The sequence below is a fragment of the Cibotium barometz genome, chromosome 10 (assembly GCF_041138505.1).
Source record: "Cibotium barometz isolate CiBa-2024 chromosome 10, ASM4113850v1, whole genome shotgun sequence".
NCBI lineage: Eukaryota > Viridiplantae > Streptophyta > Polypodiopsida > Cyatheales > Cibotiaceae > Cibotium > Cibotium barometz.
The window spans coordinates 51,891,014-51,913,889 of record NC_141055.1 but is presented as its reverse complement, the minus strand read 5'-3'; positions in this window follow the sequence as shown (position 1 = coordinate 51,913,889).

Sequence of the window (22,876 nt, the reverse complement as noted above, 5' to 3'; positions counted from 1 at the left end):
CAGCCCTTTTCACCCATTTATACATTGTACTACTAACCTTTTATAGTGATTACTAACTACTAACCACTAAACATATGTAAATAAGCACCCACTCTACTACTTTTTGAGTAGGCATTACTACAAGTTATTTGCTCAAACCTCTACATCACACTCTCCTCTCACCTTCAATAATTCTCTCACCTTGAGCCCACATCCATGTGACTCAAGGGATAAGAAGAGGCCCACTCTCATTTCAAAATAAAAAATCCATAATCTATGATTTCTCATAATAAAATTGATTAGGCTTAATCCTAATTGGGCTTCTCAAACCTATAAATTGAGCCCCTCCATTCCTTGTGGAAAAGGGGATTACACACATTGTACACCACTCCCAACTCTAGTGTGTAAGGAGATAGTGAACTTGTAAGCTCTCTCTATACATCAATACCTTTGATTGCATAGAGAAGCTTGAAGCTAGTCATGTCATTGTGAGGGCTTGAGTGATGCCATACTCCCTATCATAATTGTATCTTGCCTTTGTTGCATAAATAAGATTAGTAGTTTGGGTGCAATTGTGTACAAAATCTTGGACTCCTACATCTTCAAAGTTGATTTAGCAAAGCGTCCGATGTTTGATTTAAGGTAAACTCGATCCTTGTATTTTGTGGTGTGATTTTATGCTTGGCGGCTTGAGGGCCTGTTTTTGTTGCCTTTCAATCCATGGTAAGAGGGTTGTATGGTGAGAGGGCTCATGTAACCTTAAGACCATGTGTATACCGACAACAAAATCAAGCTTATATTGTCTCTCTAAGTTCTTCTCCAAGCTTGCTGTTTGTGTTATGCTAGAACTGCCTATACGCACTTGAAATATGAATTTGGAAGTTGGAGATAAGTGTGAATAATAATAAAGACATACGTACCTTTTTATATATTGAAACATTGTAAGAGTTATTGAGTATGTGATTGCCCATCCTTGTTTTCTTGAACATGAAGATATGTTATCTGGCTTGTGGTAGTCTTACCTTATGGATGTACAAGGCAATCTTACTTTATGGATGTAAGAGGATCTCTCCATAGGCTAGTAACATCTCTTGCTGGATTCAGCCATATCTGTAATGCATATAATATTCTTAGCATACATTCTAATATTTTACTGCAGCCATACATTCCATTGTCATTTTTTGCCTGGCTTCAGCCATTCTGTTTCTCTCAGCTTCATGCTATCTTTTGACATTAGATAGGGCTAGCCTACTAACCCTCATCAAACCTCAAGACAACACTTAAGATTTTCCACTACGACATTGGTATCATGTTTACTAGCTCGACTGCCTTACTCAAAAGTTGCCATCACACCACAATCAAACGTTTTTCTTTTAGAATCCACATGCTCTACGCAAAAGTGCCTTCCCTCCTCTGACCATATTGTATCATATAGTTTGCACTAATATTAAACAAAATCATGACGTTTATTATAGTGCATTAAACAAGGTATATATGTGAGAATAGAAGAATAAGGGTCACATCCTCTTGCACACTCATGCTCTTCTCTTCTGATCATCTCTCCATTTTGCAATGCCATCGATATTGCCATACGAAGCCATTCTATATTGATCACATTTGGTAGAGGTTCCAATCTAGGTGGGATTAGCAAGCATCTATTTGCTCTTCTAAAATCTCTTCCCTCATCGTTTCGTCTATTTATTGAATCCTTGTATCTCCCAATCCACTTCTCCTTGATGGGACTATTTAGAATGCAGAGTGTATTCACCTTGTGGTGTAAAGCTTCATCTAGTCTTTATTGCCTTCCTTTTTGAATAAAGACTTCCTTTATTGCCTTCCTCTTCATCTAGGCACATTAGTGATTAGTAGGTCATCCTCCTCATTTCTCCACAATCATGGCATGGAAGGATCTGTGCAAAGATGTTTTGAGATATACACAAGAGACTCTCACATCAACCATCCATGTTCCATTCTTGCTTCTAGCCTTGATCTTTGTCTCATAAAGTCATTTAAGGTTTTATGAACCTTTCAAGGAGAAACATCCATCGAACATAAAAAACACCACACAATGCCACTTCGTCAACCGAATGCACCACAAGATGCAATTGGCTAGTGAGAATTGTTCCAGGAATGTTTTCCTTGATCATACACGCTGCCTTAATAGCATTGAGATGAGCCATCTTAATGGATGTAGTATATATCTCCTTTAATAATATGTGCCTACATACATAGTAATCATATGTACTATTTACCAATACATAACTTGTGAGCGCATGAGAATACAAAATACGTAATATAACTTATCTAGTGAATTGAAGAGAAGATTCATACCTCACAAAGCTTCCCATTTTGTAAATAGCCTCTCTCACTTTCTTGTCTCCACACAACCAATAATAGCAATTGGAAGAATAAACTATACATAGAAAAAAATGGAAGCTAGTATATGAGCCTACAAATTATGTACCATAAAGAGAAAATGAATAAGAAAATAATATTTATATACCTATAATATCTTGTGCCAATCAGGTGTCTTGAGGCCATATAATTGTACCTCTCCTTTATTTTTGGTCTTTGTTGTGAAGGCTCCCTTCAATGAATTCATTACTCCCATTGGTGTACGAAAAGAGGCAATCACACTTTTCACTTATTGTGCGCCTTCTTGGTTTAATACCCATGGTGTATTTGGTAGGACCATGTTTCCACTCTACCTTTTAATTGGCCATTTACTTTGAAGGCATCCAATGTTTTACAAGTCATCCCTTGCACCCTTTGTATCTCTTTTATTAACTAAATGGTCCCAAATATTTGTTGCCACATTCTTGAAGATATGCATGGGATCTAAGAGATGATTGATCTTCATGTCACATCAATATGGAAGTCAAAAGAATATTCAGTGTCTAGACATTTCATCGGGTGTGGTGGATTGGGAGTGCTTCTCCATGCCTCAAACCAATCTCTACCTCTCATCACAAGTGGTGATACCTCATGTGGCACATACTTGGGATGGAAGGAGAAATCGATGATGTTTGTCACTACACCACCTTATTAAGTGCAGAGGGTCTTTCTGTTCAAAACAAGTGATGGTCCATAAATTAGACATGCATGATGTCCGGAGGTTTCCAAACCTATTTTAAAATTGAGATGATTGAGAGGTATAGATATAAACTTAAAGTTTAAAAGTTAAAGCTTAAAGTTATCCAGTTCAAGTAGGTACCTTAGTACTCTGAGAACCGGAGATAGTCATGCATTGTCTAAATCAAAACTCCTTTCACCTCCGCCTCACGCCTATTTATTGGCCTTGAAATGTCTTATACTTTGATACCGCACCATAGTGTCTCAATCTCCTCAATTAAAGGCTCGAGATACACATCCCTGTTTGCTACCTTCTACTTGCCTCTACTGGTACAAGAAGAGCACGCATTATATGCCCTTTCTTGATTCCCACCCCCATGGAGGGAGGTTGCAATTCACAAATACAATAGGCCAAGTAGACCATGATGTGGACTTGAAGCCAAATGGGTGAACACCATCCATGCCCAAGACAAGACATAAGTGATGGGTCTCATCTTTAAACTTTGGCCATTAATGCTCCACATGTTTCCATGCCACTGAATCAGCTTCTATCATCCTTATGATGCCATTGGTTGAGCGATGAGTAGCATGCCATGTCATGAGTTCTGTAATCCCCTTACATTTAAACATTTATTGGATGTGAGGAATGATAGGGAAGTGTCTCAACACCTTCTAGGGAACTTTATCTCCTTGCAAATCATCCCTATAGTGGCTCTCCTCACATTGTAGACATTGTGTTGAACCTTTATTAAATCCTCTAAATAGCATGCAATCTAGGGAACTTTATCTCCTTGCAAACCATCCCTATAGCGGCTCTCCCGAGATTGTAGACATTGTGTTACATCTTTATTAAATCCTCTAAATAGCATGCAATCATTGGGACATGCGTGTATTTTTGTGTAATCCATACCTAGCATAGAGAGAATTGTACGACACCCATCTCGTGAGTTTGATACAATAGATTCTCAGGGGCAAGAATATTTTTGATAAGCCTACAAACATAATATAAGAAATCATATGTCAAAATATTAGTAAGGAAAGTTTACATAATGAAACATTTTCTATTTGAGAGAATAAAATGAAGCGGTCTCAAAGAGGACTCGTGACACTTGCCTCACTCTATCCATAAGTTGTTTGCAAGTTTAATAGCTCCAAAGTTGCTTGCAGTGTGGAGTATGAACATCTCTCATACAAAGGGTTGCTTGCCTCTCTATGCAAGGTTTCCTTCTCTTGGGACATTGGAGCTTGCTCACTATCATATCTCACCTCCCGTCCAAAGAATTCATTCACCATGTCATCCATGATGAGATTCTCTTCTTCTCATCTGGAAATGGTGGAGGCACCTCATTCTTTGGTTGGGGAAGATGAGTCTCAACTATGCTTTCCATATGAAGCCTTGCCGTCTTCTTCTGCACTCTACTTGATGGCCCCGCATGGTGTGACATGTTACCTAGCACTCTCTTATGGTTCTTCTCCATATCGTCATTTACACTTGGTCGTGCCAATGCCTCATAAAGACTATACAACATTGTGAGATCCCTGTTCCCTCCGCGCAACGGATTCGGGGTACTAGCAGCGGAAGTAGCACTTCTTGTGCGAGGCAGGGTCCCACACTCGGGGCCTCACCACGGATATCCGGACAAAAGACTAATCCGTCGGTTTTTCCAAAACCAGACCCGGAAAAACTTCCCTTATCCGGAAAGCACGGGCGATTCCACCAGGATAATTTTTACTCTAACGTAGTCAAAACCCTTACTGATCAAACAGATCCGACTGCATCTATAAAGATACTTGGTCAGATCAAGGAAGAAACTTGCACTTGGATCATTGGGATCAACGCTTTTTTCCCCACCAAGGAGGCACAGCCGTTGATTCCTATCCATAGAACAATTACTATCCGGGATTTACTTTATCTATCGTAATAACAGAAATTGAGTCTCGATTTACAGATCCATCAGTCCAGCCTAACCCCATCCGATCCCATGGGTTAGCCAACCGCCCAACCACTGTAGTGATGGGATCCAATTTGGAATTTGGTTAGGTTTTGTCCCGGGTACCAAGGAAAAGAGTTCCAAGGCCCCCTAGCCGGAATTTCATGCAAACATAAAACTAGCCACACCACTTACACACCCAATATGAAAATTGCCTTTTTCTTAGCATCAGCTAACTTTAAAACAATCCTTTAATGAAACCATAGTACCACTGATCACAATCTCCCAATTTATCCAGTTGATTCATAATTTCCCATCATTCCTTCATCAGAGTATCTATGGCATCATTGGCAACTAGAACGCTCACCACCTGTCCACACAGGGGCCGTTTCAATAGTTCCTAGCCCATAATACTCAACAATATAATCACTTATCAAGATGGACTCTCGTTGAAGATCAGCAAGATCAACCAACAGATCCATATAAAAGAGCCATGGACTCATCCGTTGAGGACCAGCAAGGTCAGTCAACCAGATCCATGCCCGGTTCCAGAAAACAACTCTTACTCCTTGTTCCAATATCTTCCTCGACGCACGCGTGGGTATCCTAGGCGACCCAGAGCCCGAGCACCGTATGGTCAGCACCCTCTAGGATCCTTCGCAGGTGACCTAGCGCTTCACTCATAGGCCGCTTCCTTGGTCCCTCATCCACCGTACCGGAAGCTCACCATTTTAATCGAACCGAGGCTGGTCAAGACCTCGGCCGACCTTGCTACGTGAGACGTCCTCCATTGACTCTCCGTCAGCAGTTGTAACTTTATCAGTTAGGTCTCCACGACCTTAATCACAAGACGGTCAAAAATGCTTTCCCAGCATTCTTGACATAAAACAGCCATTTACAAACAGCATTTACAAACAGTTTACAAATACAATTTCTATGTTAACTCTCATTTTTCCACATTATCCCTCATACAATCCACATTACTTATTCCACATTTCATTTATATGTGTACTCATCCAATCACATCATTTTCCATCTCTTCACTTCAGATTCCTTCACGTCATATATCATATATTCACATCCATATCCACATCCATACATCCACATCCACATCCACATTCACATCCATACATCCACATCTACATGCTTATCTCCATTTTCACATCCTCATTTATACATCCACATCCCATATCCACATTCATATATACACATCCATATCCACATCCATATCCGCATTCATACATACACATCCATATCCACATCCACATGCATACATTCATTATCACGTCCTCATTCATACATCCACATCCACATACATACATACATCCACATCCACATTCCCATTCACATCTATACATCCATATCTACATGCACATTCACATCCATACATCCACATCTATATCCTCATTCACATCTATACATCCACATTCATGTATCCACATCTACATGCATACATCCATACATACACATCCACATTTACATCCATGCATCCACATCCACATCCTCATTCACATCCATACATCCACATTCATACATCCATATCCACATCCACATTCACATCCATACATCCACATCCACATTCACATCTCCATTTTCACATCCTCATTTATACATCCACATCCCATATCCACATTCATACATACACATCCATATCCACATCCACATGCATACATACATCCACATCCACATTCCCATTCACATATATACATCCATATCTACATGCACATTCACATCCATACATCCACATCTATATCCTCATTCACATCCATACATCCACATTCATGCATCCACATCTACATGCTTATCTCCATTTTCACATCCTCATTTATACATCCACATCCCATATCCACATTCATACATACACATCCATATCCACATCCACATGCATACATACATCCACATCCACATTCCCATTCACATATATACATCCATATCTACATGCACGTTCACATCCATACATCCACATCTATATGCTCATTCACATCCATACATCCACATTCATGCATCCACATCTACATGCATACATCCATACATCCACATCCACATTTACATCCATGCATCCACATCTACATCCTCATTCACATCCATACATCCACATTCATACATCCATACATCCACATTCATACATCCACATCCATACATCCACATTCATACATCCACATCCATACATCCACATTCATACATCCATACATCCACATTCATACATCCACATCCACATCCACATTCACATCCATACATCCACATCTACATGCTTATCTCCATTTTCACATCCTCATTTATACATCCACATCCCATATCCACATTCACACATACACATCCATATCCACATCCACATGCATACATACATCCACATCCACATTCCCATTCATATATATACATCCATATCTACATGCACATTCACATGCATACATCCACATCTATATCCTCATTCACATCCATACATCCACATTCATGCATCCACATCTACATGCTTATCTCCATTTTCACATCCTCATTTATACATCCACATCCCATATCCACATTCATACATACACATCCATATCCACATCCACATGCATACATACATCCACATCCACATTCCCATTCACATATATACATCCATATCTACATGCACGTTCACATCCATACATCCACATCTATATGCTCATTCACATCCATACATCCACATTCATGCATCCACATCTACATGCATACATCCATACATCCACATCCACATTTACATCCATGCATCCACATCTACATCCTCATTCACATCCATACATCCACATTCATACATCCATACATCCACATTCATACATCCACATCCACATCCACATTCACATCCATACATCCACATCTACATGCTTATCTCCATTTTCACATCCTCATTTATACATTCACATCCCATATCCACATTCATACATAGACATCCATATCCATATCCACATGCATCTTATCATATCTTATCACTTCCCATATCTTTTATGCATACCTCTATGCATGAAATTCAATTATGCTAAAAGTAACACTTTTATAATAAAATATTCAACTTTTATGCATACCTCTATGCATGAAATCCAATATGATAAAAGTAACACGTTTGATATGAAAAAAATTATCTTTTATGCATACTTCTATGCATGAAAATTAAAAATGATAAAAGTAACACTTTTGATATAATTTTTTTTTTAATGCATACTTCTATGCATGAAAATTAAAAATGATAAAAGTAACACTTTTGATATAAATTTTTTTTTTATGCATACTTCTATGCATGAAAATTAAAAATGATAAAAGGAACACTTTTGATATAAAAAAATTATCCTTTATGCATGATATTAAAATTCAATTTCTCCATGATTATAATGAAATTCTTTCAATTAATCTAGGATGATAATTCCTAGAATATGGTAGGAAGTCCTCTTTTTATGCTTTGAATGAAATTATTTTATGCATAATTTTTATAAAAATTTTGCCATAGCTCCGCTGCTATGACTGATAAATCTCAATTTTTTCTAAGGGATAAAGCTTATCATTAAGGAAATAATTAAAATGATCTCTAATTGGATCATTAATCTATAATGGATTGAATCATCAATATGCATAAACTAAAAGCATAGGAAAAAGCCATTAATTTGGCCTCAAGCATAGCTTAATCTTGGATTAAGGAAAAGCTTTATGAAAAGCTTCATGTGGATTGAGAATGGGTCATGAGTATGACCATTTCTTGAGTGAGAGAGAGAAATTACATAAAAACCATTAAAATTTAAACATAAATAAAAATTAACTTCAATAGCATTTATTAAATTATGTAACTCTTCACTACTATTCACCAATTAACTTTAATAGCATTTTAAAAAAAATCATACCAATTAAGCTTCTCAAGCTTGAGAGGGGTTGAGAAGAGAGAAACATTGAGAAATTATAGAAAGATCAATATTCACTAATTACCTTACAAATTGCTTGATTCTTTGTTCACGGTAGAGGCCCCCAACCAATCAATTGGTTAAGTATGTTGATGGAGCCACTAATGGGGATTGAAGAAAGAGGGAAGATCCAAAAACTAGTGAATTATTAAATGAATTCACAGTTCTTGGCTTAGGTGGAGTAGAGTAACGATGCATAAACACTATATATTTTTCAACAAGGGGGAGGCTTCTATTTATAGGAAAAATTGAGCTCCTAACCAAACAAACTGATTCTAGAATTTTCTAAATCAGTTTGGTCAATAATTGACCATTTTTAGGTCAGTTAAGCTAACTTTTTGGAACTAGACTTGAATGAGGAGAGAGGAGAGATGAAATATCTCAATTTTTATGAGTTTAAAACTCATTCAAGCATGTGAAATATGCACCTCCTTTAAAGAACTCCCCTTCCTTACATATGTGTCATAATGGAATCATTTTAATATTGCTCATAGTTTTTTTTACTAATAAACCTTGTACATTTTCAACTCTTCATCTTATGTGAAATATGCACCTCCTTTAAAGAACTCCCCTTCCTTACATATGTGTCATAATGGAATCATTTTAATATTGCTCATAGTTTTTTTACTAATAAACCTTGTACATTTTCAACTCTTCATCTTATGTGAGCATTTACTCATTTTTGGATACCCAAAATATCTCATATTTTTAATATTGCTCATAGTTTTTTACTAATAAACCTTGTACATTTTCAACGTTTCATCTTATGTGAGCATTTAAGGGACTCCCCTTCCTTACATATGTGTCATAATAAAATCATTATACCCAAAATATCTCATATTTTTAATATTGCACATAGTTTTTTACTAATAAACCTTGTACATTTTCAACTCTTCACCTCATGTGAGCATTTACTCATTTTTGGGTATTTTCTTTTTACAAGTTGGATTTATCTCCTCCCTACACATGGATTGATGCTATTGGTCCATAGGAACCTTAATTGGACCATAGTCTAAAGATTTCTGAAAATCTAGACCCTTAGGCTAAGGTTCTTTATACCTATTTTCAATTAATTCCAATTGCACATTGGAAAATTCTTTTTGAATTTCTGTTTCAGGGAAACTCATCTGAATTAGAAGAGATATTTTTCTATCCAAAAATATTCAAAATCTGAATATTCTCTCTCTAGAATATTTTTCTCTCTCTAGGCTAAAACAGATAGAAACAAGGTCTTTATATTTCTGAAGAGGGATTGATAACAGGAAAAGATACTAGACATCAAAAAGGGGGTGGGGGAGGAATCTTACATTCTATCCCACTTAAAAAATGCGAGATGTCCTCATCTCGCAAACTGGGATAATTTCGCAAGATGCACGAATATGAGACTTAGAGAAAAATTTTAATCAAGATTAACCACCAAGAAACGTCTTAAAGAGAGCAAGATTCAAAATAAGAACAAGATTTAAACTTTATTCATTCTCGGAACTTATACAGTAAAGATAGAAGAACTCTTTACACTTCCATAAGCCCGTCCATCATATGATCACAAAAGCAGTCCTCACAAGCTGCACAAGTATAAGGTAACTCATCTATGGGAATAATTCTGTTGGTTATTGTTGGAATTAGGGTTGCAGGAATGCACACACAACTTCAAGAAGATGAGGAAGCTTGAGCACAACACAGTAGTGTATTATGAGTGCCAAAAAATGAAAGATAACAAGCCCTAGAAGATAATGGGCGTATATACAATGCACGGGGGAAAAAACCTCCTAGTGAGGGAAAAAGTGCCCCGGCGGTCCTAAGTGTGTTCACACACATCACTACTATAATATGGTAACAAATCCCCCCTGGAGTGATGCGGTGAACAAGAGCTAGCACTCATGTATAGGGAAGTGTCTAGCTATGTGGACGAATCCACAAAAGGGAGTAAGCCCAAAGCTTTGCGAAAAGCTTCGAACTTCTCACGAGGCAGAGCCTTTGTGAAAAGGTCTGCAAGGTTATCCTGTGTTGGCACATAAGCCAAACTGATCTCTCCTGCAGAGAGTCTCTCCCTGACATAATGGTAGTGCACCTCAATGTGCTTCGTACGAGCATGGAACACTGGGTTCCGCGCAACTGCCAATGCGCTCTGACTGTCAGTGAAGATGGTGGTGGCAGATGGCTGCCCAACACCCAAATCAGCCATAAGGCGTCTGAGCCACACACACTCAACCGTAGCTGTGAAAGCTGCCCTGTACTCAGCTTCACAACTAGAAGTGGCCACAGTAGGCTGCTTCTTGCTCAACCATGATATGCATGAGCTTCCAAGCATGAAGCAAAAACCACTCGTGGACACGCGTGTGTCATAACAACCAGCCCAGTCAGAATCTGAAAAAACATGTAAATCTGGCGGCAATGATCCCCCCTTGGGATAAAACAACCCAAGATGCCGAGTACCACTCAAATAGCGAAAGATACGCTTCACTGCCTGCCAATGCTTAATGCCTGGGCTATGCATAAATCTGCTCACCTGTGAGACTGCAAACTGAATGTCTGGCCTCGTAATGCATACATAAATGAGGCAACCAACAGCTGTCTGATAGAGTGTGACATCAAAGTGATCTCCAGCATCATGAAGACTCAACTTCAAACCTGTCTCCATTGGAGTAGCAATAGGCTTGCAGTCTTCAAGGCCAAATCTCCGCAACAATGTTTCAATATACTTTGTCTGACACAAAGCAATACCTCCATCACACTGCTTAAATTGTATCCCCAAATAATGATGCAAATGCCCCAAATCTGACATCTCAAAAGAGGCATTCAAATCAGCCTTAAAATCAGCAATATGACTCTCATTTGGTCCTGTGAGCAGCATGTCATCGACATAGAGAGCAATGATTAGATGTACACCATGCACACGTTTAACATACAAAGTGCTTTCTGTTGGACTATTCTGAAACCCATGTGCAGTCAAATATGCATGTATTTTTTCATACCAAGCTCGTGGAGCTTGCTTTAAACCATATAAAGCCTTTTTTAACCTGCACACTTTGTTTTCCTGCCCTCTTTGAACAAAACCACGAGGCTGCGATACATACACCTCCTCATGCAAATCTCCATTTAAGAACGCAGTCTTTATGTCCAGCTGATGTACATTCCAACCATTATGAGCTGCTAATGCACAGATGCTACGAACAGTGGTCATACGACATGTGGGAGCAAAAGTCTCATTAAAATCAATGCCCTTCTCTTGAGCATAACCTTTTGCAACAAGCCTAGCCTTATGGCGATCCACTGTGCCATCAGGCTTACGCTTCAATTTGTATACCCACTTAGTGCCAATGGCCTTCTTGCCAGGGGGCAAGTCACATAAAGACCATGTACCATTCTTCATAATAGCATCGTATTCTGCTTGCATAGCAGCCATCCAATTTTCTGAACTTTGTGCCTCATCAAATGAAACAGGCTCACTTTCATCGCACATACTAGAAACAGCCAATGCATAACAATCTGACACATAAGAGGCACCATGAGAGCCAGAACGAGTGCGACTAGACAAAGGGGCATCCAACTTGCTGTCACGCAAAGTCTGCACCAGCCATCTAGGCATGTTCCTAGAGCCCTCAATCTCTTGTCTCTCATCCTCAAGTGCATCATGCACATCTGCATCAGATATAGGCTGATCTGTGCCATCATTTAAAACCTGCATAGGCTGAAAAACTGCCTCATGAGGTATTGCACTTGACTGTGCACCACTGAAAAGAGGCAACAATGTATCATAGACATCACGTGAGCTGATATCTGTCTCCTTAGTACATGAAACCAAGGGCTGAACTGCATCTTCCACAAATACAACATCACGGCTAACCAAAATGCGCTTTGTCTGTGGATGATACAAACGATAGCCTTTGCTCTCAGCACTATATCCAACAAAAATACATTTGACAGCTTTGTCATCCAATTTTCTGCGATGTTGCACAGGCACTAATGCATATGCCAGGCAACCAAAAACACGTAAATGGCCAACAGATGGCTTGCGGCTATGCCAAGCCTCATATGGAGTGACAACGTGTAATGCTTTGGTGGGACACCTGTTTAGTACATAAGTGGCACACATGACAGCCTCAAGCCAAAAACCATGTGGTAGACTTTGACTCTTAACCATACATCTTGCCATTTCCATGAGAGACCTGTTTTTTCTCTCAGCCACACCATTTTGCTGTGGTGTATACGGCACTGTACATTGGTGTTTTATCCCACGCTCAGCCAGAAATGCATTAAATTCTGAAGACATATACTCCCCCCCTCGATCTGAACGAAGGGTGCCCATCTTACTTTCTGACACATTTTCAGCCATAACCAAAAACTGTTTGAAGCACAAAAACACTTCGGACTTTGCCTTCAAAGGATATACCCATGCATGCCTGGTAAAATCATCAATGAAAGTCACGAAGTAAAGGTAGTTTCCAAATGATGGAGTTTGCATAGGACCACAAACATCACTGTGAACAAGCTGCAATCTGCGTTCAGCTCTCACTGATCCATCTTTGGGAAAGGAAGCACGCTGCATTTTACCCAATATGCAGCCCTCACAAACATGCTTGACAGGTGCCTCAAGCTTAGGCAAAGAAGACACCATTTCAGATTTCTGCAGGCGCAGCAAACTTGCAAAATTCAGATGACCAAAACGTGCATGCCACAGTTTTGCATCTGAAATAGCCTGCGTATCCATAATAGCACATGCTGAATCCTCTACACATTTGCCATCCATATTGAGCTTATACAGCCCTCGACATAGTGAACCAGATGCTACAATGATGTCACCACAAGAGAGATCATGAACAGTACATCTGTCATCCACAAATTTTACAACCAAACCTGTTTTGGCAAATGCGGAGACTGACAGCAGATTCTTTTTGATCCCTGGCACATACAATGCATCAAAAAGTGTAAAGGTGTTGCCATTTGCAACATTCAGCACAATCTGTCCAACTCCTTTAACGGGATAAGAGGAGTTATTGGCACAAGTGACAGTATTCCCTGTGGGAGCAGACTCAAGGAAAGTGAATAAACTGCGCTGCGAGGTGATATGCTTAGTGGCACCACTGTCAAAGTACCATACATCTGAATCTACTGCAGACATACATGTGTCATGCAAAGATGGGTCATAACTGCACTGCGCATTGAATGCCCATTCTGTATCTAGCACAACATTAGCAGATTCATTGTTAGAAGGAGAGGCATCTGCAACAGCCATACCAGCCTCTTTCTTCTTAGCCTCTTTCGCAGCCAGCTTAGGACACGCTTTGATGACATGATCATTTCCCTTACAGTACTTGCAAAATGTCTTCTGTTTGTCACCCTTCTTCTCATCTTTGTCTTCCTTCTTTGGTTGCGCAGCATTTGCAGATTTCTGCTTACTAGAAGAAAAGCCAGCTTTACCTTTCCCGCTTCTCTGACTAGCAACGAAAGCTTGATCTGCGACACGCATAATATTCCTGTTTTGCCTTGACTGGTCTTCTTGCAGCAAAACAGAAACTAACTCCTCAAATGATAAGGCATTGGGATTGCCTTTCATCATCAAGCGAAGAGTGGAAGCAAAACCCTGATAAGAATCTGGTAGACCATTCAAAACAGTCTGCACAAGTGAACTGTCTGACAGGATTTCATCTGCAGAAATGAGCTGCTCTTTGAAATCCTTGATCTTTGTCAAAAAGCTATCCATAGAATCACCTTCGTTCATATGCTCACTCTCCAACTGTTTTCGGAGGTAAGCAACACGAGCCTCATTTCTTGCCTGATACAATGTGGCAAGTACATCCCAAGCATCCTTAGAAGTCCTGCAGGAGCGAATATGTGGGATAATGGTACGTTTGACAGACAGCGCAATCAAGGCATGAGCCTGCGCATCTCTACCATCCCAACGAATCTGCTCTGCTGAAAGTGGTGGTTCTCGAACAGCTGCTACAGCACTTGTGCCTGCACCATCATCAACAGTACCTGTTTCTGATGTGTTTGCAGCATTCCCAGCCACAATAGGACGTGCATCAATACCCTGCACAATGTTCCATAACCCCTTTGCTACCAATACATGTCGCATCATATATGCCCACAATGGATAGTTGGTGCCATCCAACTTATCCTCAGCAGCCAACATGCGGAATACATCATTGTTGTCAGCCATGGCCAATGACTGTACTACTAGATGTAAATGCTGTCTGTAAGAGGTAAACCTGTATAAAATCGACCTGTGCTATGTAGCACAGCCCAAAACAGACGAATGGGCACCTGTCCTGCAGATTTTAATCTTGACAGAAAATCTGCACAGTAGGACGATTTTGCCTGCGCAGTACTTGGAATGCAAAAACGGAGGGCGAAATGACTTCAGATCTAAATTCTGAAACGACCGAGCCCTACGGGCTCACCCACGGCATATACTAACCTGCAGACGCTCGTGAAACCTCGTCGCAATCGGAGGAGATGAAGCGGCAGGTGCCGGTGATGCTGCCCGGGAGGAGGAAGCCTGCTCTGATACCAATTGTTGGAATTAGGGTTGCAGGAATGCACACACAACTTCAAGAAGATGAGGAAGCTTGAGCACAACACAGTAGTGTATTATGAGTGCCAAAAAATGAAAGATAACAAGCCCTAGAAGATAATGGGCGTATATAAAATGCACGGGGGAAAAAACCTCCTAGTGAGGGAAAAAGTGCCCCGGCGGTCCTAAGTGTGTTCACACACATCACTACTATAATATGGTAACAGTTATTGTTGCACCTATCTCAGTGGTATGAGGTGATCTAACAAAAGGACCTCTGAGAGGCAAGCCAAAAACGGGATAAAGGCATATCTTCTCATGAGGAAGAAAACATGCCAGTAAGAAGACCCGCTCAGAAAACCCAAGATGCCTTGATCTCATGACACAGTAATATCGGGGACCCAAACCCAAAGCTTCAATAACCATGGCCAAGCGAACATTGTTACGAAAGTGCTGCTGACCCCAGGGTGTTACCCTAGTTATGTTTTGATAGGTCCGCCATTTGGTTTGCGCTACAGAAGTTCCCAAGTGAGGAAAAAGTGAGCGCTCATACTGCTCTATAAAATCCTTCTTCACAGATTCACTTGCGTCTTGAAGGTGAGGAATCATTATGGATAAAACTAGTTCTTGTTGCCAAGCCATGAAGGAGATTAAGAAAGAAAGGAGATCGATGGAAGTAAGATTACTGTGAGCGACAAGTAAAAGTTACGACTTATATAAAGGAAGGAGCTAGCGTAACTTAGAAGCCAACGGTAACTTGCCACTGAAGTTTTACCGTCTTTCCATGATTTGGGTTTGACACATTTTTCTATAGAAGGCATTAAGAATTTTGAGATGAAGAGATAAAAGAAGCTTGTAGGCTAAGTCACCTACTTTCATTGAATTCAGATATAAGGCTCACAATATCTGGGGGATAACTTCATATACTCCCCAAGAGATAAAGAACTTCTTTTGGGCCGTACTCGAATGAAGACCAAAACCTTGATATCCAAAACATCGATTCTCACTTCTGAACTCATTGTTCTGAATCCTTAAAACAGGTGGGACTCTTGAGAAGTATTCTAGGAAAAGGGTCTTCCTTTGTTAAACAGAACTTTCTTTTATTTTAGAGAGGGAATAATTATAAGATCAGAAAGGGAGATTCTTACTCCTGTATACCTCGAAGGCTGGGGAGGAATCTTACATTCTACCCCACTTAAAAAGTGCGAGATGTCCTCATCTCGCAAGATAGAGGACAACTCTTTTTCTTAACATCCAATTTTATTTTGGGGTTCCTTATATTCTGGTCAACCCAACAGAACACTGGGATAAATATCCCTTATATAGAACTCATCATTAATATTCAGATCATATCATTCATATCTTTAACATGATAATGGTCCATTAGACCGAAAAATTTCCTTCTGAACATTCCTCCACGGGAATTTGAGTCAAGCAAGTTCTCAATTTGTCATCCCTTAACTTGATATACTGATCAAGTGTTAACAGTAACAATTTGACAGCACAACCCACTAATCTCATAGTGATTTGCTGAATTCATTATCATCATTCCAGTTATGAATATCATCACTGGGACTCGTCCCATTCATCCTCATTGTGGTTTTGTTCAGATTTTTATATTTCAACTAATTTCAGAAATCATCATTTTTCAATCAGAATTTTCAATCAGAATCCAATTCAATTCATCAATTCTCAAAGAGAATTAAAAATCATATCAACCACATTCGAATTCATCATCTGGATAGCATTAACGCTTATAATTTCAAGTCTTAGATTTACTCGTATATACTGTCAGTAAAGAGCTGCAGTATACTCTCAGTATATACGGGTAGTCGTGGCTCTTGGAATTATAAGGTAAATACCAACATGTCTAGGCCTCAAGCAAGTCAGGGATTCTATATAATTGCGGTACTTCTATCTGAAGACCCAATTACCAAATTACGAATTTCAGTTTGAATATCAAATTGTATGGATTATATCACACAATTACAACCTTTTTGTGTTTCTACATAAATTTTTGACATATTTGTCTTCTCAGTTGATCTTTATTAACCAACCTGGCTCTGATACCAACTATGAGATCCCTGTTCCCTCCGCGCAACGGATTCGGGGTACTAGCAGCGGAAGTAGCACTTCTTGCACGAGGCAGGGTCCCACACTTGGGGCCTCACCACGGATATCCGGACAAAAGACTAATCCGTCGGTTTTTCCAAAACCAGACCCGGAAAAACTTCCCTTATCCGGAAAGCACGGGCGATTCCACCAGGATAATTTTTACTCTAACGTAGTCAAAACCCTTACTGATCAAACAGATCCGACTGCATCTATAAAGATACTTGGTCAGATCAAGGAAGAAACTTGCACTTGGATCATTGGGATCAACGCTTTTTTTCCCACCAAGGAGGCACAGCCGTTGATTCCTATCCATAGAACAATTACTATCCGGGATTTACTTTATCTATCGTAATAACAGAAATTGAGTCTCGATTTACGGATCCATCAGTCCAGCCTAACCCCATCCGATCCCATGGGTTAGCCAACCGCCCAACCACTGTAGTGATGGGATCCAATTTGGAATTTGGTTAGGTTTTGTCCCGGGTACCAAGGAAAAGAGTTCCAAGGCCCCCTAGCTGGAATTTCATGCAAACATAAAACTAGCCACAGCAGAACACTTTTGATATAATTTTTTTTTAATGCATACTTCTATGCATGAAAATTAAAAATGATAAAAGTAACACTTTTGATATAAAATTTTTTTTTTATGCATACTTCTATGCATGAAAATTAAAAATGATAAAAGGAACACTTTTGATATAAAAAAATTATCCTTTATGCATGATATTAAAATTCAATTTCTCCATGATTATAATGAAATTCTTTCAATTAATCTAGGATGATAATTCCTAGAATATGGTAGGAAGTCCTCTTTTTATGCTTTGAATGAAATTATTTTATGCATAATTTTTATAAAAATTTTGCCATAGCTCCGCTGCTAGGACTGATAAATCTCAATTTTTTCTAAGGGATAAAGCTTATCATTAAGGAAATAATTAAAATGATCTCTAATTGGATCATTAATCTATAATGGATTGAATCATCAATATGCATAAACTAAAAGCATAGGAAAAAGCCATTAATTTGGCCTCAAGCATAGCTTAATCTTGGATTAAGGAAAAGCTTTATGAAAAGCTTCATGTGGATTGAGAATGGGTCATGAGTATGACCATTTCTTGAGTGAGAGAGAGAAATTACATAAAAACCATTAAAATTTAAACATAAATAAAAATTAACTTCAATAGCATTTATTAAATTATGTAACTCTTCACTACTATTCACCAATTAACTTTAATAGCATTTTAAAAAAAATCATACCAATTAAGCTTCTCAAGCTTGAGAGGGGTTGAGAAGAGAGAAACATTGAGAAATTATAGAAAGATCAATATTCACTAATTACCTTACAAATTGCTTGATTCTTTGTTCACGGTAGAGGTCCCCAACCAATCAATTGGTTAAGTATGTTGATGGAGCCACTAATGGGGATTGAAGAAAGAGGGAAGATCCAAAAACTAGTGAATTATTAAATGAATTCACAGTTCTTGGCTTAGGTGGAGTAGAGTAACGATGCATAAACACTATATATTTTTCAACAAGGGGGAGGCTTCTATTTATAGGAAAAATTGAGCTCCTAACCAAACAAACTGATTCTAGAATTTTCTAAATCAGTTTGGTCAATAATTGACCATTTTTAGGTCAGTTAAGCTAACTTTTTGGAACTAGACTTGAATGAGGAGAGAGGAGAGATGAAATATCTCAATTTTTATGAGTTTAAAACTCATTCAAGCATGTGAAATATGCACCTCCTTTAAAGAACTCCCCTTCCTTACATATGTGTCATAATGGAATCATTTTAATATTGCTCATAGTTTTTTTTACTAATAAACCTTGTACATTTTCAACTCTTCATCTTATGTGAAATATGCACCTCCTTTAAAGAACTCCCCTTCCTTACATATGTGTCATAATGGAATCATTTTAATATTGCTCATAAATTTTTTACTAATAAACCTTGTACATTTTCAACTCTTCATCTTATGTGAGCATTTACTCATTTTTGGATACCCAAAATATCTCATATTTTTAATATTGCTCATAGTTTTTTACTAATAAACCTTGTACATTTTCAACTCTTCATCTTATGTGAGCATTTAAGGGACTCCCCTTCCTTACATATGTGTCATAATAAAATCATTATACCCAAAATATCTCATATTTTTAATATTGCACATAGTTTTTTACTAATAAACCTTGTACATTTTCAACTCTTCACCTCATGTGAGCATTTACTCATTTTTGGGTATTTTCTTTTTACAAGTTGGATTTATCTCCTCCCTACACATGGATTGATGCTATTGGTCCATAGGAACCTTAATTGGACCATAGTCTAAAGATTTCTGAAAATCTAGACCCTTAGGCTAAGGTTCTTTATACCTATTTTCAATTAATTCCAATTGCACATTGGAAAATTCTTTTTGAATTTCTGTTTCAGGGGAACTCATTTGAATTAGAAGAGATATTTTTCTATCCAAAAATATTCAAAATCTGAATATTCTCTCTCTAGAATATTTTTCTCTCTCTAGGCTAAAACAGATAGAAACAAGATCTTTATATTTCTGAAGAGGGATTGATTACAGGAAAAGATACTAGACATCAAAAAGGGGGTGGGGGAGGAATCTTACAAACATGCTCAATTGTTATACGACGTTGTTGTATATATTCGCCCTCTTGCATCGATCACACACACAATGAATTGTTTCTCTCAACCATACCTCAGAACTAACTTTCGGCCCTTGATGATCACTGTTAGACATCTTCAACTTGGCCAAAACTAATTTAGGGCTAGTACAAAACACACAACACCATCCAAAACTATCGATAGAAAGTTTCTCCCATGACTTTTCTGCTTTTCTGCTACACAGTGAGATAGACAACAACGTTATTCTACTTCTCAACAATGAAAAACTGTTTCCCAGCAGCAGCAGTGAAATATTACTGCCCAGCAAAGAAGTAAGCAATGAAATTTTGTTGCTGAGAGTAGTGACCTGAAAACTAGGACTCTTGCCTAAATCACCGCCGCTCTGACAAGAGTCAAGTTATCTAACTACTTCCAAAAGGCTGCAAATGAAAAAGCTGCACCTGAAACCCATCTATTCCTTCCATCACACCTCTTCTTTCAAGGCTATTCCATCAATCATCTCTTCCTCTCCAAGGTAAGTGCCTCTTTCTTACTTTCTCCCAAAATTTCATGGAAAGCTTCAATGCTTTCCCTGATTCCTAGATTTCATGGAAAACAGGGGGGAGCAAGCTACTTTTTCTTTGGGAGAAGTAGCACTAGGTCTCCCGATACATCTGCCGAGGAGGGGGCTCTTCATCTACTCATTATGAGACAACCCCTTGGAGACCCATTCCACCATTTAATGCACGCACCCTAACATACAATGTGGATGTCGATGGTGCCCTCGTGATGGATGCAGAACTCCACTCCAATCTTGGAGTTCTAAAGGAGTTCATGAACTCCTTCAGAAAGTGGAAAACACAACATGAGCTTTCAAAGAAATACGTCATTGATGTACTTAAGTGAGAGGTCCTTGTTCCACATGCCAGCCTTTGCTTATCTGAGGAGTGGATGAAGAGATGAATCAATCTTTTGCTCTCTAATAGAAGAAAAAATATCAAGAGAGCAACAAAGAATAATTTGGAGAAGCCCAGTGGTTGCATGCACGAGGAGTGGAGGTACGCAGCTTTGTGAGAAAGCACCCATGTTCTTTTCAATAACAAACGGTGGCAAGTTCTTCCTGACTACGGAAGCGAGGGGTTTCACACTTAAGCTTGGGAGGAAATTCCTCCTTCATTTCTCATTTCGTAAGTACCTATTTTAGGAATCATTTCTTCTCCTCTTTCGTTTTGTTTTGTACTAGATTGTTTTCTTTAACTAATTGTATATTTTATTAATTGGTTTTTGTAGAGGGAGGTTGTTGGCCGTGACCCAACAAAGGAGGAGTACGACTATGGATATAGAGACCCCCGTTCATCATTGTGGGTGTGGATGCATACACGAGGTGTACACTTGGATGAATTTTTTTTGGGGACTCAAGTAGATGAAGTAAGTGAGCCTAGACCCTTCTCTTATCTACATCTAGTTGTATTTTATTTCCCTTGCTTACCTTGCGCTTGGTTGATGGCATGTATGTAGGATGAAGGGGAAGAGGAAGAAGAGTATCTTGATTATGAGCATGAAGCAGTGGATGGAAGTGAAGTGGACGATGAAGAAGATGATGATGATCACTCGCAACCCAATGAAAATTACAGTTAGCCACCTCTTCATTGATATATTTTTATATATATGGCCAAAGGCCTGACACTTCGTGAAATAAAATAAATTTCGATCTCAATTGCATTCTTCACAATCTATGTGTTTCTTATGTTTAAGTTTGTGTCAAAAAATTGTGACTCTGTTTTAATTTTAAAAAAAGAGATGGGGAAGACTAGGGAGTCTTGTGTAAACTCCTGAGTTTGCCCCGGTGTTTTTTAACACCGCATTACTTTTACTACTAAACAACATAAATAGAAGCAAAACATCGCTGCTCCGACAGTGATATTTCACTACTACGAAATAGTGAAATATCGCTGATGTTATTTGCGCTGCTGATGAGTAGCGAGCTCATTGCAGCAAAAATAGAAGCATTTTTAGCAACAAAAATATGCCTACCCTTCTAGTTATAAAAGTGTCATTATTTTTGCTGCTACACCCTCATTCTGTTATAGTGAGGGGGGAAAACTTAGAATTGACAAGTGAGGAAAAAACTAATTGATGGGTGGAAAATGTAGAGGTTTACCATATTCACCACATCTATCCAATTCACGTCGTGGCCCTCTCGCTCAAGTTGCTCGAGGAGGGCATATGTCCCATGCGTTAGGGTGTACCTTTACTCCGCATCACTTGCAGTAGCACAACTGACCACTCGTAGCAGCTGGAAGCATGAAGCATCAGTACTTATTTTAAACACTACTACATGATAGCCTAATACCGGTGCTTATACCGACGTCATTAAACGAGGTCTAAAAAAGCCTCGTCATCGGTATAAACATCGATATTTGCGCCGAAACCACGACGTCGGTATAAGCGTCGGGGCTTAATGCCGGTGCTTATACCGGTGCCTATACCGACATGTATGCCAGCGTCTATACCGGCGCACCGATGGAAATACCAGCGTTAATACCGGCAAATATACTTGCGTATATACCGACAGATATACCGACGACAGTACCGTCAGATATACCGGCAGATTTACCGACGAATATACCGGCATGTATACCGGCACCTATACCGGGAAATATACCGACGCTACAGCAGATTTTTTTTATAGACAGAATGGTGTTGCCTGGCTGTTGCCTGGCTGCCTGCAGAGCAGTGA